The sequence below is a fragment of the Rhea pennata genome, chromosome 1 (assembly GCF_028389875.1).
Source record: "Rhea pennata isolate bPtePen1 chromosome 1, bPtePen1.pri, whole genome shotgun sequence".
In the NCBI taxonomy this organism is placed as follows: domain Eukaryota; kingdom Metazoa; phylum Chordata; class Aves; order Rheiformes; family Rheidae; genus Rhea; species Rhea pennata.
The window spans coordinates 212362566-212378841 of NC_084663.1; the positions used below are offsets into that span (position 1 = coordinate 212362566).

Genomic DNA, 16276 nt, shown 5'->3' on the forward strand with positions numbered 1-16276 from the left:
TGAACTTCAGTCCTTGTTGTAGAGCAGGAGGTAGGTCAGATCTTTATTTCACTGACCCACCTGCCCATTAGGGTTTTCATACTATCTGTTGTGGGTTATGGGGATGGGCTGCTGCTCCACAGGCTTTGCCACCCAGTATGTGGTGTTTGAACGAGGAGGGGGGGGGGGGTCTGTTTAATAAACAGAGCCCATGGAATTGCTCGTGTGGGCGTCTGAGCCAACACCAGAGGAGAGAGGATTTGCTTCGGTACTCAGATGTCAGAGGATGTTTTGTTTCTGAGTCACAGGATGAGGAATGCTGAAGTCCAAAAATATTTCTCTCAAGGAGATTCTGACAAGTGGTTTAGATCCTAAATCTGTCCTGCTCAAGTCTCCTGAGGACAGATCTCCACATTACATTGCGTCTCCCCACTAACCCCTGTTCCACTGCTGCTACAAGTTAAAAAAAAAAGAAAAGAAAGAAATAGCTCATGCTTTAATGCACAAGGTTCAAATAGCAACATTCATTCTGGTTATTTGCCCTGATGGTTAGAAATATTGCTCCTCTGCAAAAGTATTCGGCTAAGGCCCTGACCATACTCAGATCTTTCCCCTCCATTTGGATGACTGTCCCTTTCCCATGTGTGCTCTTCTTGCAATATACATAACGGACAGGATTTATCACTCCAGTCAGACATCTCCAGTGTGGAGTTCCCCACATGGGCTTTTCTGCCTGAGTTCCCTGTAGCTGATGGTGAGAAACAAGTACTTCCAAGCAGAAAGCTGAGACCAAGCACCAGGATGAGATGGATAGCACCTCTTCTGCTCTGCAGGGACTCCCCACACACAGCAGTGTCGCTGCTCCTGGATGACTCTCAAATCCTTGAGCCAACCTGGTCCTGAGTACTGTTCTGGTGTCCTCTGCCCACAGTGCCATAAAATAAGAGATAAGCAGGAGAAACTGGGGATGAGAGCATGATAGCCGTAGGCCTTTTAAACCAACCACACCATTATCCTCTAGCTCTTTGCCAGCATCTGCTGAGCAATCTTTAAGACAAACCAATAAGGTTTCTTGCCCATCTCAGAATCAAAGAAGCCGTATTATAGCAGGGGAAAGACCCACTCTTTCCAGGGCTGCAGCAAGCCCTGTTGATGCTATCATCAGGGTGGAAATGTTCAGGCAAAGAAATAATAAAAGGTAATATGGAACTGAACCGATGGTGACCAGAGTCAGGATGAGATGTTAAACTTAGCAGAATTCAGAACGGGATATGCACAGGGCAAATGGTCCCAGCTTGGCATACCGCAGGGTGTGTCTCCTGATGAACCTTGATGTGGATCCTGGCAAACTCTAACCACTGGACAAGACAGCTCTGGGGTCAAAGAGAAGCATCGCTTTTACCCATCCTCACTGCTTCTTTAGGGGGCTCTCAGGGAGAACCAGAGAGGGATCCCAGCCCAGCCCCAGCAGATGCGATGCTGCAGTCGCAGCTGGAGCCATGGCGATGGCTTTGCCCCCAGGTTGGCAGGTACAGCTGGTGCTGACCCTCACCTGCTCCATAAAGGCTTTCAGGAGAGGCTGCCAGTCCCACATTTCTGAGCGCCAATATCTTCCTTATGCGTTACAGTCTTGCTTTCAGCCCACGCCACTTCTTGCCTTTGGCACAAGTCATGCTCCTCAGTCCCTGCCAAACCAGTACAGATGTTTTGACACCCACCAGAGCCCAGATAATTACAAACAGAGCTGAGAAACCGGTCGTAGCTGTTTTCTTTTCATTGCTTGAACTTTCAGCCGTTCTCAAGCAAGGCAACTCCCACTTTCTGTCACTGCTTTCAAAGACATTCTTGTGGGCTGGGTTGCTAGTATTCATTTTATTATGGAAACAGCTAGAAGCCCCAACCAAAATGAGGCTCCCAGCGTGCTAGGTGATGTAACGGTGACCACAGAGTGAAACAAGTGCAGAGCTGACAAGTGAAGGGATGGAGAACTTGCCTTACAAGAGGAAAGTAACACTGCTTTGGCCTTTAGCCTAGTAGAAACAAAAGCTACAAGGGGTGATGTAGCCTATTAGAAACAAAAGCTACAAGGGGTGGTGCTGTTCACCATGAATCCGCAGTGGGGACAACACCTGGGTGGAGAGGAGTTATCGCACTAAGGAGTAGTACTGGTCCAAGATCCGCCAGGTGTAAGGCAGCTGAGGTGGCATTTTCATAGCAACTTGGAGATGGTTTCTAACTCTCAGAGGAATGAGACTGCAGGCCCACTTTCCTGTCATGGGATTGCAGGCCTTATCTCATCTTAAAATGAGATTTGAAATAGTTTTGAATAGGGTGGAGCTGTGTGATTGTCTGTCGTGCATGGGCAGAGGATGCTGCTGTTCCTTCCCATCCTGGGTCCTCATGGAAGACTGTCCCCATCCCAGAGAGCTTGCAAGCTAGGTGGATAAGACAAAGGAAGGAGCAGTGTCTTCTGTTTTAATGATAATTGCCAGAAGTGGACATGGTCTGGGTTTGTAAAGCCCTAAAGTAAGGGAATCTGGCCTATGAACCAGGAGATGTATTCCCCAGACCATTTACAAATAGCCAGTTTTGAGTTTAACAGATGAGAATTGATTTATTATGAATGAAGTCAGTTGTCAAATGCATCTCCTCTGGGGCCATCTAGAAAGTGTCTGTGAGGAGGAGGACCAAGAAAGCCTCCTTAGGCTTAGTGGTCAGAGGCATAACTTCCTCCTCGTTTTCGCCAGGATGTTTTGAGGTCCTGGTTGCACAGGTCCATTTTACCATGTAGACATGACTGAGAAGTGATTGGGTGGAAGATTACTGGCACAAGCTCACCCCCAGTGTTGGGGCTGGGGTTTGGACAACAGCTTGAGCTGCATTCGTTACTCTCCTCTTGGGCCCTGATATGAAATTTCTTATTTGCCATTGTCAGACGTGAAGGAAATTTTCATCCAACATTATTCCAGTTTGTTTCCTGTTGCTGTGGAGACCAATTTAAATGAAACACTAGTATTTTGAAAGAGAATATGATTCTAAGTCATTTATGATGCAAAGTCTCATGCTAATAGCATTAGCATATTATTTGATTATGATGACATGTGGAGAATAAATTCCAAGTCATTTTTGCCATCGTTGCATCTTAAAAAAGAGGAAGAGAAAAACCTCCAGGTCTTAGCCAATACTGTAGACCTTGTCTGTAAGTGAATTTATGATTTCTAGTGCAAGAACCTCTGCGTGCCTAAAGCTTTGGGAGCCACAGACATTTCTGACCTCACGGCAGTGAAAGTAGCTTGCTGCGAGTCTAATCATTGTGTTTCAAAGGCCGCTCAAGGGGCAGCTGCTATAGCAATATCAAAATTGGGAGATGTTCTTAGCAAGTAAAGAGGGTGTCTGCAGGATGAGAGACTGAAGAAAGCAGTTGGAAGTGAGGTGGAAGGAGGTTTCAGGTTGCCATGATCAGAAAATGATCATCATACAGGGACAGTTGGTCTGTCATTGGTGTGCCTCTGGACAAATCATTTGGGGACTTATTCAGGGTTATTCAGACCACCTGCACCAACAGCTGTCCAGTGGCAGCCTCTATGGGCAGTACAGAGCAGTAGCTGCAATACTTAAGTGGGGCATCTGAAATAGAGGGGCTGAATATAGCCCTTCATCACTTTATTTCTCCATTTCTTCCTTATCATTTGTAATTTCTCCAGGGAAGAGACCTTGTATTTCTCTACTTCCACTAAGTGCCGTTAATAGACTGCATAATAGGCTGGACTCTTGTTCTTAATGATGGGTAGAGAGCTGGGGTGGCTGTTTGAGCAGTTTTCATTTTTGCCGGAGTGCTGATATTGCAATAGTGCCTTCAGAGCCTGGCTCGAGAGCGGTTGTGTCAGGCAGACAATACGAAGGGTAAATTTCAAATTGCTTTAAGAGAGCTTTCTTCTTGCTTTTTACCTTCAATATCTTAGGAATAGTTTCTCCTTCAGTACTTCTTTAGAGGATTTGGCATGTGGACTAGGTACTTCCTTAGCCCCTAATTAAAAAAAAAAAAAAAAAAAAAAAAGACATGCGAAACTCTCACAGAGATACTTTCTTGAGAGTAAAAGCTGTATAGATGAGAAAGAAATAAGATCTAAATCACTGAATCACTGGGGACCAAGACCTTCCCTTTTATCAGGTACCAGTCGGTACCCCTGCAGAAAGGCCTGGTTTTCAGGGAATGGGTGCTTCCCCCTTATAGCCTCTGAAGATGGACACATCTAAAATTGACATATCTGAGCAATCACATCCCTTTTGGGACTCTTGATGGAACAGTCATAAACCCTCAGCAGCAAACAAATTCTCCCTATGGTGAATCAGGTTTCACTCGTCGAGTTTCTCTGGATGTCATGACACTTCCAGGCCTCAAGTCTTCCGTGGAGACTTCAAGGGAAAAACAACTGGATAAATGACAGCTGAAATCCTCGGAGGAAAAGACAAGCAGAAAAGAGTCTTTTCGAGTCTCCAGCCATATAGGACACACATTGGCTGCGAGCATGAGATCAGACCTGGCCAGCTTCCTCTGACTTTGCTGGCCTTGCAGTCCAAAAGGTCCTTTCTCTTTCCAAAGGGCTTTGCCTTTGCTGTTGTCTCTTCCCAAGTGCTCTTGTCCCACTAACCCTTCTTTGACTGACCCTTGGGTCACATTACTGACAGGCAGCAAACTCCCTAGGGAAGCCTCTCGGTTAAAATATCACCCAGAGAATAAAAAATAACATTAAGCATAGTTAGAGAAAAGAAAAATGGGTCCAGACTACTGGGCTCTGGTTCCACTCAAGGGTAGGATTGCCCAAAAGGGAAGAGAAGAGAGATCTGAAAAGGGAGATGAAGATCATTTCCATTTCCCTATCACTTGTTTGCCAAGGAATCTTGAACCGGGCTTCCACAGTGCGGCTGTTTTATTGACTGCTCTACAGACCAGGAGCTATAATGTTTCTCCCCTAAGGTAAGGAGAGATCGAAATAAATTACTTCTGTAAAGAGCCTAGAATGGCAGTTCTTCTGTAATACAAAGTGCAAATATTTGGGCCTCTTGTGCTCTCCCTTGAATAGAAATGGTACTAAATCATGCATAAGTAAAGCAGGTTCACAATTCCTCATAGAGAAAGTTTTCCTCTGCTCTCCTGGAGCATTAAAGACCTATGCTGAAATCTCCATAAAACTGGCTATAAAATTTAAAGCGGTCCATTAGGTATGCGGAGGAAGTCCTGGTTAGGATTAGGCTGTGATTCACCCTTTTTCCCTGCTAAGCAACCTGCCGGCAAGTGAAAAGTGCACTGATGTTTGTTTAAGCAAGGCGAGTTGCCCACATTGTGCTTGCTGCATGTTCTTCTCATTGCTGCAAAATCCTCTTATCTCATTCCTGAGCTCCCTGCAACCATGTCCAAAGCCAAGGAGCCGAGGCCCTTCACCTCGGCCACCAGAGCAATGTGTTGGGCACCCTTAGATGTTCTTCTGAGAGCAGCTGTGCAGTCTGGATGATGCTGCCTCAACTTCTTATTTACCTTGCACAGCCCACAGGCCCCAGCACAAGGTCCCTGTTGCATGTCAAGGTGCTTTGTCTTCGTGAGATACCCCCATCTGTCCCTTAATTCCTCTCTTGGCTAGTGGCTTGCTCACCACCATAGGCTTTTGTGGGAATCAAAGGGAAGACAGAAGGTCAACTTGAAACCAAGTCAAGTTTCCTGGACCTTCCTTCAAATCACCCATTTCTTTCTTATTTGCATCACGGAGAGTTGCATGCAGGGCACCAGCTACATGTAGGACTAATTCAGATATTTTCAAAAAAAAAGGACAAACCATGATGGTAAAAATGAACCTGGTCCCTATCATACAAAATGAGGTAATATCAGTACGTAAGGAATTTAACCATGTGACTGCCCAGCCTGGCATGGATGCAGGATTATATAACATTTCCCAGTTTCAGTGGAAAAATAGTTGGTGTGTTAATTCTCCTGCACAGCCCATCTGCACTTTCACCATGCCAAACAGCTGTGTGACACCATGCTGTGGCTCTTGCAGTGACTCTTTGCCATAACCACTTTGGTCTGATGGCCAAGGGGCCAAGTTTCCACTTGAAAAAGCCCAAAGTTACAATAACTGATCCTATCTATCTCTCAAAACACAATGCCTAATCTTAGTTTTGCACAATAAGAAGGAGCCAGTTTGGGGCCACAGAAAGACTATATTTGGAGGAAAAAATGTTTTCCCATATGGATGTGCTATCTCTTTCAATGGCTCTTCCTGATGATTTGATTCAGTAGCACCTGCAGCAGTAGGTTATACATACTGCTTGCACCTCCATCCAAACCCTACTAGGGATGGCCCTGGCATGAGCAGAAATTGCATGTGCTACCCGCAGATAAAAAGTAGATAATTTGGTAGATCTGCACTGCCTTGACCATGTCTGCAATCTGGAACCTGCCCCGAGAAAGGTTACAGTGCCCGCCTTGAGCAGTGCCTTCCCTGAAGACCACTTTCTATTTCCACTATAGACCACTATCTATAGTTACAGCTGAGTCTTGTTATCTATGCTTTCTCCTTCTATTCCAAATTAAACAGCTCTGGCCTTTTTTTTTTTCTTTTTATCACTTCATCAAACTGTTACCCTAATCTTAGAAATGATGATTCATGAAACAGAGGGTTAGAGACGATGTTGTTTCTGCAAAGTAAATGAAGCCTGTCCCATCCCACGCTGCCTGCCCTGCCATTTTTCTCTATTCCCAGCTTTAGTTCATTGCTGCCTGTGAGGGCTCTGAGATAAGCGCATAGCCAGGTGCAATACTGCAAGGTTGCTCATAAACCAGGGTCACGCTTCTCTTCTTTTATCTTCAGCACTGAAGCAATTACTGAAAAAAATAAATACACGCGCACCGTTGCATGGACCAGGCAGCCCAATCTGAAGGGAAAAGGCTTTCTAGGCCAAATGTTAGTCTTCCAAATATTGACATGAAAAGTTGAGCTTCACAGACCAAGAGGCAGATTTTCTTTGTAAAGGGTAACCATCGCACACAGGGCATGCTGATAAACCAGTTGCTGCCTCTCTCCTCGCTAACACATATCTGGGCCACTGCCACAAAGGGTATTTTCTCAGTGCAGGAACATGATTTTGGAGTAAAGTCCAGGCTCGCGAGGCAGAACTGGGAGGTGAATTTTTGAGCATCACATCCCATTGGAGTTTGCATGCTCTGTGCAGCAGTATGGGGTGTGGAGACACATTCAAGGGTGAAAATCCTACCAGGGTAGCAGTCGTGGATGGGGTCAGGCACCAGGAGCCAAACACAGCACAGTCGCACCCATCACGCCTTTTGGTTGGCATCTCGGAGATTCGTGACATTATGGGACAGCAGAATTAGCCTTGAGTTGGCTTTTTGTACAGTCCTAGGACTGAATTGGGTCAGTGCCCATTTCTTCTGCTGGAGGACAGAGCCTGCATACCATGAACATCCCATGTCATGGCAAACAAGAAACTCTCAGCATATCCAACCCTCTTCCCTTCCTGCATTTCCAAGGTGTTCTGTGCTTTTTACACTAGAAAAGCAGCCGTGTTTGCATTTGCTTTCATTCAGGTTTGTGTGTAGGGGGGAAGTCTCCTGTGAACTACAAGGCCGCTCCGGGAGGAGCACAGCTTTGCCTTTCATGTTGCACTCTCTCTCTCCCTTTTCCCCCTCTTTGTCCTTCAAAGAATTGATTTCTGTTAAAATAACTGAGATATATAACGCTTTGAGGTCAGGATGATCTGACTTGGCTCTTTTCCCTCATCTCTCTCTTTCTCTCACTTGCTCTCCAGCACTGTGATTTTTTTTCCTGATTCCCATGCTCCTCTGAGGCTAGCAATGCTGGAGAAAGTGCCCTTGTTTCTGTATTTTTTTAATTGTTCTTACAAACACAAGCAGAACGCTGACACTAATGGGCACAGAGGATGTTATTTATTTCCTCTGATCCTTGTCTCATTCTCTCTTCCTCTCCCATCAACTGGTTTCTCTCTAACACACGAGCTGAACAACACAAGGAGAAGCAATGTGGAGCAGCAGCACCTGTTTATTAAGCAACGGGCTTGTGTGAAGGCAAAAAAGATGATATGTCATGCAGAGAAGGATGCTGACGTGCAGCGCGGAGAGATGGAGACTATCTGCTCCACTTTCTGGCTGGGCTGCTGCAGAATGGCCCTTGCTCCAGCCCTAGAGAAGGCTCTTGCATCCCAGGGTTCCCTCTTAGCACTGCTATGGGCTTCTTGTAGGAAGGTACTCAGGCCACGAAGGGCTTGTAGCATCCCACTTCAGCCACCTCATGTTCAAGGAGCTCCCCCAAGCCTGAAGATGGACCTTCTGCTGCTGAGAGGGAGATACAGGGACCTTTATAGGGTAATTCTCCCCCTCCTGCATTAGATGCTTAGGATAATTGAGGTGTTTCACCTTTTGGAGGCTTCTTCCCATTGTATATAGAGCCAACATAGAATAGCTCAGGCTAAATGACATTTAAATGTTTGAAATTGGGTAAGAGAAACCATGCCCTTAGCCCCTCTGTGCATCAGATCCCTGTCCATAAATTGGGGATACTCTTTCTCTCCCCAGCCTCGTACACCTTTTAGAAAGCACATGGAAATAAGCAACAGAAATAGGCTAGAAAAGAAAGTCTTCAAAGTCCAGTATCTCTTTTTCCCTGCCCTTCAACTCCTCTTCAAGGGACAGAAATGGAAAGGACGAATGTTGTTTCCAGGGCTTGATAACGTAGAGCAAAAAGTTTATCCAGATTTCATTGCCTGAGAGCTTTGTCCACGTAGTCACTGCCTATGGCAGCAGATGAGGTGCTCTGGGGCAGGACCTGGGAAACACAGCCGCAGAACAGGTGCAGGCAAGACTCAGAAGCTCGAGCAAAGGAGGAGGAGCTGGACATGCCACAGAGACCATCCTAGGTGCTGGAGATACCAAAGTGCACAGATTTCCTGAAATCACTCCCTTAAGCACTCAGTTAGGCGGCATTGCTTGTGCCCAGCCGTCCTACTGAGGGTCCCTACTGAGGGTCCCTCAAAGCATCTGTCTCCCACCTACAGCCGTGCTGGATACAGGTCCTCTCCTCTGTTTTGCTGAACTCCACCCTGTGAGTTCACTTTCACAGCCTGACACCTGAAATTTGGGCCCTGCAATGCTGGGTATTACGATACCCAAGTGCTTTCATGTACATCATCCTCCCCTTCCCTGCATAATCTCCCTCACACATCATGAAGCCTTGAAAACATTTCTCTTCCATCAAACTCACTGGCTGACAAAAGAGCTTAAATCTCACAAGATTCATTTTCTCTCTCTCTCAGCACGATTTATCTGCCGCAGGTCGTATTTCAGCACAGATTATGTGTGAGTTTTGAAATTCTAGTAGGGGCCAGAGGTGGTTTCCACGCTGGAAACCAGGGACTGAGCAGCCGAGAGAGGAGCAGATAATGCACACCCCAATGCTGACAGCAGCGGTCACCGTGCCTTTGAGGAGTCACCATGCTCCGCTCGGGACCGCGACTTCCTCAGGTTTCTCTGGAAACCACTCAGCGGTCAAGTTTCAGCCTAGCCATTGGGTTGGGTTTTAAATTACAGCAATGCACTGGCTCTCTCAATCTTAGCGCTCCCCAGAAGTGCAAAGATGAGTGAAGGATTTTCACATTAAGTGAAACTCTGAAGGGCACCAAATGCGAGGGGAGATCATGCAGGATGAAAACAGAGAAGGCCACAAGTCAGCAAGAAACAGGAGAGGGAGAAGTATCTGGTTCAAGCAAACTTTCCCACTAACCTGTCAGATTAAACATTTATAAGGTGACTTGCCAAGCGTCCTCAGATTGACAATGAACGTTCATCTCTCTTTCACGCAACAGATTGTCCAAATGCCATCCAAATGGGAGGGAATGGGGAAGGCTTGCTGAATAAATGTTCCTTCCATGCCACAATCGTCCTCACTGCATCTTAGGGCCTTCTGGCAACGCATCACATGAGCTGACTAATATATCGGACATGTTGTTTGTTCTGCTGGTTGTTTGTTCTGTCCGCGCCAGGAGAAGCATGTGAAGTGCCTTGTTTTGGTAGGGTTGTTTGTCTTTTTCTTTTTTTTTAGAATAGACATTGCTGTGTATTTCCGCTAGAGTCGGCAGAAATGTGCTGCTGGCAGCGGTTGCAGACATGCAGGCAGGGTCCCTTGCTGCTCCGGGAAGTTACTCCAGCGTGATGCACAGCCCTGGAGAGGAGCTCTGCCCTCCTGGTGTCCAAAGCGTGGGATTGCCCACCGTGATCTCCGTCCAAGAGATTTAGGTGGCCTTTTTACTCATGCACGATACCCATAGCATATAAGACAAGTCCTACGTTTGAGACCAAAGTGCTACTTGAGAAACCAAAACCACTTTTCTGTTGTATCCCTTGTGGAGTGCAAAGCAGCCAGGGTACCTTAAGGTATGTGGGATAGGATTTAGGGATCCAAGCTGCCTATCATCTTTTGCTAATAAATGAAGGAGTGGCTGCAAAAAGTAGGAAAGAGGGTTGCACATGAGCCCTAATCTCCCCCATTGCCTCTTAGTGCATTATTTCTAGCAGATTTCTCCTGTTCCCTCCTGAAAAAATCATTTGCTGTAAGTTTTAACTGGCACAAAGTCAGCAGAGAGGTCTCAGGCTTTGCCATTTCCCATCACAGGCAGGTATCGTATGGTTGAAGCACAAGCACAAGCTGAAACGATGAATCACTAATGACCTGTGGGATCGATTAGCGTGCTGTGCTCCTCTAGAGCACAGACCCTTGTTTCTTCACAGAACAGAGATCATCCGAAAATGCATTTATTAGCCTTATTTGCCAGAGCCATCAATCCCTGCATGGGCCAGTGCTCTGTACAAATCACGGGCAATTGCATGCTGCTCAAGGCATGTTGAAAACCACATCTGGCCCCTTTGCTGCAACTGTCCACGGGAGCTGGGGGATTTAACTGTGATGAAGAGTCGCAGCCTTTCCAGGTGCACTTTTTCAAGTCCATGAGTGTAAGGAATTTTAGATGCAGCCTCTGACTTAAGGCAGGGAAAGCTGTCATCATGTTAGCTGTGATGGTTAAAAAGGCTCTTTTCTGAGCAACAATTTCCAAAAGAGACTGAGTAATTATTTTACTCAGATAAGCACAGGAACATTGTGTAAAAATATGTGTACATAGCAATAGTCAAGCGCTCTAAGCAAGGGAATTTGAGAGCTGTCAGCAGTGAGGGAAATGCCACTTTGGGGGATCAAAAACATTCATAAAACATTCCTGGCTCCCAGCCTAGTCAATACCGTTGCTGGCCGTGCTTCTAGTTGCATATTTTTGTTTCAGGGATAGAGTCTCGATTAGTTTTTTTTTTTTTCCTTGCTGCAGCATATGGCCAAACAGGCACGTCTTAACCTGGATTACAGAGGGCCAAGCCTTCAGCTGACAAAAGCCAGCATTGCAACACGGGGTTTTGCAGGGCTGTACCGAATCACCAGCTGAGCATCTGGCTCAGCAGAGATCAGTGCAACATCTGTAGCATGAACCCAAGGAGACGTTTGCATGCAAGCTGTGCTGCTGACATGAAGTTTAAGTTTAGGCATTCAGCACTGCCTTTTCCAGACCATGAGAGCTGAATTCCCAGAACTCAGAGGAGGGCTGTCCAGGAAATGTGGGGTTAAGATGACACTTCCCATATGGCCCAGCCACATAACCTTAACTCTGCCCCCCTGGGAATGGCAGTAGGAACTGGAACAAGATCTGATCCCTCCTTGGCTTTATTTGATACATTCCCTCAACATAAACTCAAGATCTCAACCTAAAGCCAAGGGACTTAGAGGCTGTTAAATAAATGAGGGCCACAGGCTTATCCTAGGTCCCAAGGCCAAGAGACACAAATTGGCATATATGCACACTGCTCAGCCTGCCTCCCTCCCTGCCACCCTGCCCTCCAAGAGCAGATTGGCTGGAGAAGTCGGTTTATAGCACAAAAGCAAAAGGTACCCGCCCAGGGCCCTCACATCTGACTTCTGAGGTGTTTGAGGGCACCAAGCTTGCTGAGATAGTGTTGGATGGCTGTGTAGGGCAAAAGGGGCATTTTGTCTCCTAACACCTGTGACTGTCAACTGTGTAAGGAACAGGGGTATGGGACACATGCCCAAGCCCCCATTTCTCCAAGACAGATGGCCACAGGGGAAGGTCAAGCATTGCTCTTCTGGGTGTTGGTTGCTCTTGGCCAAACTGTCTTTGTGGTTCATGATCCGCATGGAAACAATGCCCAGAGGCAGTCGGCTAGGAGCGGGGGCACGCTGGGTTTTTACCCAGCACCATGCCTTGCAAGCTGTGCAGCACTGCAAGGTTATTATCTAACCGACCTGCACGGGCAAAGGAAGGGAACCTTTATCCCCATCACTTCAGAGCAGGGAGCTGCGGCATGGGGGGGCTAAAATGACCTCTTTCAAGGTCTTGTGAGGTCTCTGTCCCAGGGCTCATAATTTTCCCTGTAGGGGCTCACCCACATGATAACCTCTCTCCATTTCAGGCCTATGTGAAAGCACAAATGTCTTGGCCTTTTCTTTAAGTACTTCAAATTATCAAAGATAATTTTTCTCCCTTGATCTTCTTTACTGCGATCCTGTCTTCTTTTCCGCCCCACCAGAAGGACACATTGTCAATGTCTGACCCAGGCACACAAGGCAGCCTTTTCTCTCTAGTGCAAAAAAAATAAAATAAAATAAAATAAAGAGCAGTCTTGGCAGTCCACTTCTGCAGCAGCAGGATTTATCTTTCCAGCCCTTGCAATACCCTCGCAGGCCGACAAAACAATCCATCTCTCACCTGCTATTATGGAGTTCATCTCGCAAACCTAATGGCGTAAGTGAGTTCTGAATTCACTCCCATTAATGCTTTCAGCGTCCGGGTCGCTGTGGAAAGTGGAGTGGGAATTCATTTCGAAAATCGATGCTGCCGTCAATAGAGTGGCTTCCCCTAGGGAAGCAGCTTGCTTTTACTGGAGTTTGCCCATTGCTCCCCTTTGCCCCTGTCTTGTTTTATGCTTTCGGAGTAACGGGGATAACCACAGAGTTATTAATCCTGCTTTCAATGACTGCTGCTTTTGTGCTGTGCTCCCAACTTCCCCAAATCAAACTGATTTTTAAAAAGGGATATGTCTTCTGGCAGTGCAGGATTCGGTGGGTTGCATGGACTCGGCAAATAATGCAGTTTAAATTTGCAATGCAGCAGGCATGCTGCTGTCAGGCTAGGGTTACAGCAAGAAACATCTCCTCCGTAGAAGAGTTTGGATGGCATGGAGTGGCCTAGCAGAGGGTGGAGATGGGTTGTAAAATGGCTGACCAAGTAGCTAGACCAGTGCAAAGCGTAATTTCCTAAAGCAAATAGGAGCTCACAGAGTTCCAATGCTGCAGGGAGCTCAAGAGCAGCAAGACAGAGAAGGGGCAAGAAGCATCTGCGAGGTGGCCAGCGGCAAACCAAGCCCTAGATCTCCTCTTCAGCCATGTCAGCGTGGGTAAATCAGGCATGCTGATCCCAGCATTATCCCAGCTCTGTAATTGTGAACTCCCTGGCATATTTTGGGCTATGTTGCCCAACATCCTCCCAGGCAATGCCCAGGAGGCTGTAGCATTGGTCAGGGGCAATTCCCTGTGGGCATCCTCCAACTGTTTTCATGGGAAGAGAATTTAGGCCAGTAGACATGAGCCAGGCCAGGCCACATGGCCTCCAGACCAGAGATCAGGCCTATTATATTTAACACACTTTGATGGCTGCATTGGGGCTGTTGAAGTAATAAGAGCAACTTAAAGCAGCTGTCTGGGGAGACAGGAACCACATTTCTGTTCCCTCTGCGGTAGGACCACTGATGTAACCATGCACTGACCTACAAACCGTCTGCACCAGGAAAAGAGCAGGCTTGATGCATCTGGGGAGCAATTGGACAGGTTTTGGAAGCACAAAGCCTACCAGAATAGTGGTGGAGGAGAACTCAGGATAGAAAGAACTCGACTTGGTGCAATCTCATCTGGATGCTTCCCCAAGTGGTGCCTGTGGGCAACAATTCCCCAAACCAAGCCCAGGCGTTGATATGGAGAACAGTGTACTGGGAGCAGACCTGAACCACCAAACAGTGCGAACAACCAGCTCACATCCCAGCATCTCCTACTTAACAGAAGAGATATGTCCCCAGAGGCATCATTTGCACTTGTTAGCTAAACGCATCCAGGACGGGGACATGACATATTGATCTGCCATCATCTATACTATTAAATTTTTGATCCCCCTCCTTGGAAGGATTTTGACCAGGACCAATCTCAAGGGCAATTCCTATCCATGACTTGGGAGGTGGCAGGACCAGGTACCTGGTAGGTACTTTGTGCATGACCACACTGTTTTGGATAACAACGTGGACGTGGACTCTGCCACACTGGTTGGCCTCAAGGCCAGCTACATTTATATTGCCAAAGCTCACTGGGCTCCCTTTTCAGTGGGGATCAGCCTGCATTAGTAGGGGATAAATATTTAATAAGAATGAGGGTCAAGGAACTGTTTTGTCCAAGGACACTGAGACAGAGATTTACTCCCATGAAAAGCACCAAGAGATCTTTAATGACCATGCAAAGAAGACAGGAGTTGGAGTTTTAAACTCTCATCCCACACCATTAATGTCAACGTTAAATATTGATCCTTCCTGTGTTCAGTGCAAACCAAACAATAGAGTCAAGCCACACGCTTTGGCTTTTATTAATGTACTTTCTCTGTCTCAGTAGAAGTTTGCAGTATCACAAGAAGAAAGAACGTAATGGCAGGGAAAGAACAGCAGACAGATCGATTTCATATCTTGACACAATTTCGAAGCCGATGAAAAATCGCCCAGTGCAGAGCAGCTCTTTATCTAAGCCATAGTGGCCATTTCACGGAGATGGAGAGCTAGGTCCTGTTCATGATTACATTTCTGCACTTAAGGGAGGGGGTCAGGCCTGAAATTTCTCACAGGATTTGAGGACTGAGAGAAGGAGTTGATAGATTAAAAAATCTGTAAAAGCTGAAAAATTTTACACATTGGCCTCTTTCTGAAACCAAATTTGAAGAGACATCACGTTAGAGGAAACATGTCAAAAATTCCTAGGTCAGTGGTTGCCAAAAACTGGGTTGATTTACCCAGGAAAGGGTGGTCCACATGCCGTTTCACTGCATATCTGTCACCACTGGGGATGGCGTCCTGGCTCGCAGGACCTTCAACTCGAGCGAGCGCTACTATCCTTATCTTCCCCCTCGCCTTATCTCTCAGGAAGGGTTAAACAAATGCAGCGTTTAGACGGCACTTACCGACGGTCCTGGAGGAGGATAATGGGTTGTAGAGTGATCAAAATCTTATTTGAAAGCTGAGACAAATTCTGCTCTCGTTTCCATGCTCTTTGCCAATGTAATTGAGTTCAGGCTCTCCCTCTGCAAGGCTGATCTTAATGCAGAGCCTCGTCCTACGGCACGCTCCTGTGAGCCGGGCTGTATTTAATTTGTTTCCCACCATCCTGCTGGCTGGTTGGATCACTCTTAATTCAACCAATATGCCCCCAAAAAATCATATAGCAAGGCATCAGGTGGAGGTAGGCACATCGCCTCTTTTGCGGTCCTCCAGATCACTCCAGGAAAAGGACTGAATTCTGTGTTGTGGATCAAGCCTTTTTGTGAGGTTTTCTTTTCTTTAACTCATTTTCCATCAGCAGCAAATCAGTTAAAATCACAGCTATGAAAAAGAGTGACTTCAGTGCCACATGATGAGTGTTTTCTCCACATTGGGAGTGCATGTATGGCAGAGAGACCACTGCAGTTTCTGGAGCCTGAGATGGATCAGCTTTTCCAATATATTCTGCAGCTTGATTTTTTTTTTTAATGGGGTTTACAGCTTGGCTGTAAAAAATCATTCCTCGTTCAAATTCTTGCAGTACATTTATCAGAGAGCTGGAATAGCAGAATGATTATTTCTGACCTTTAGGATACTCTGAGTAGAAATGAATTTAATATTTTAAAGTGTATTGATCCTTGAACAAGGAGGGGGAGGGACTGGACGTTAAACCTTTTGTCTGCCTCCCATTTTGCTAGCAGAAAACAGCAAAAAGTCTTCTGAAGTCACAAAAGTGGTTGAGAATTGAGGAACCTGGGAGTATTTTTTGGTCTCTGCTGCCCATTGTGCCCATCGACATTCCTGCTCCATGCCTCAGTTTATCTCCCCTGTAAAATGGTTGCAGTGATGACCTTAGACAGAGGTATGGAG

General features: G+C 46.4%; 1 protein-coding gene across 2 annotated transcripts in view; it reads left to right on the forward strand.

Moving 5' to 3' along the window:
- The window catches only part of GAB2 (GRB2 associated binding protein 2), a 127668-nt gene that overhangs the window by 86950 nt on the left and 24442 nt on the right, over positions 1-16276 (forward strand). The gene's annotated exons all lie outside the window — the stretch shown is intronic.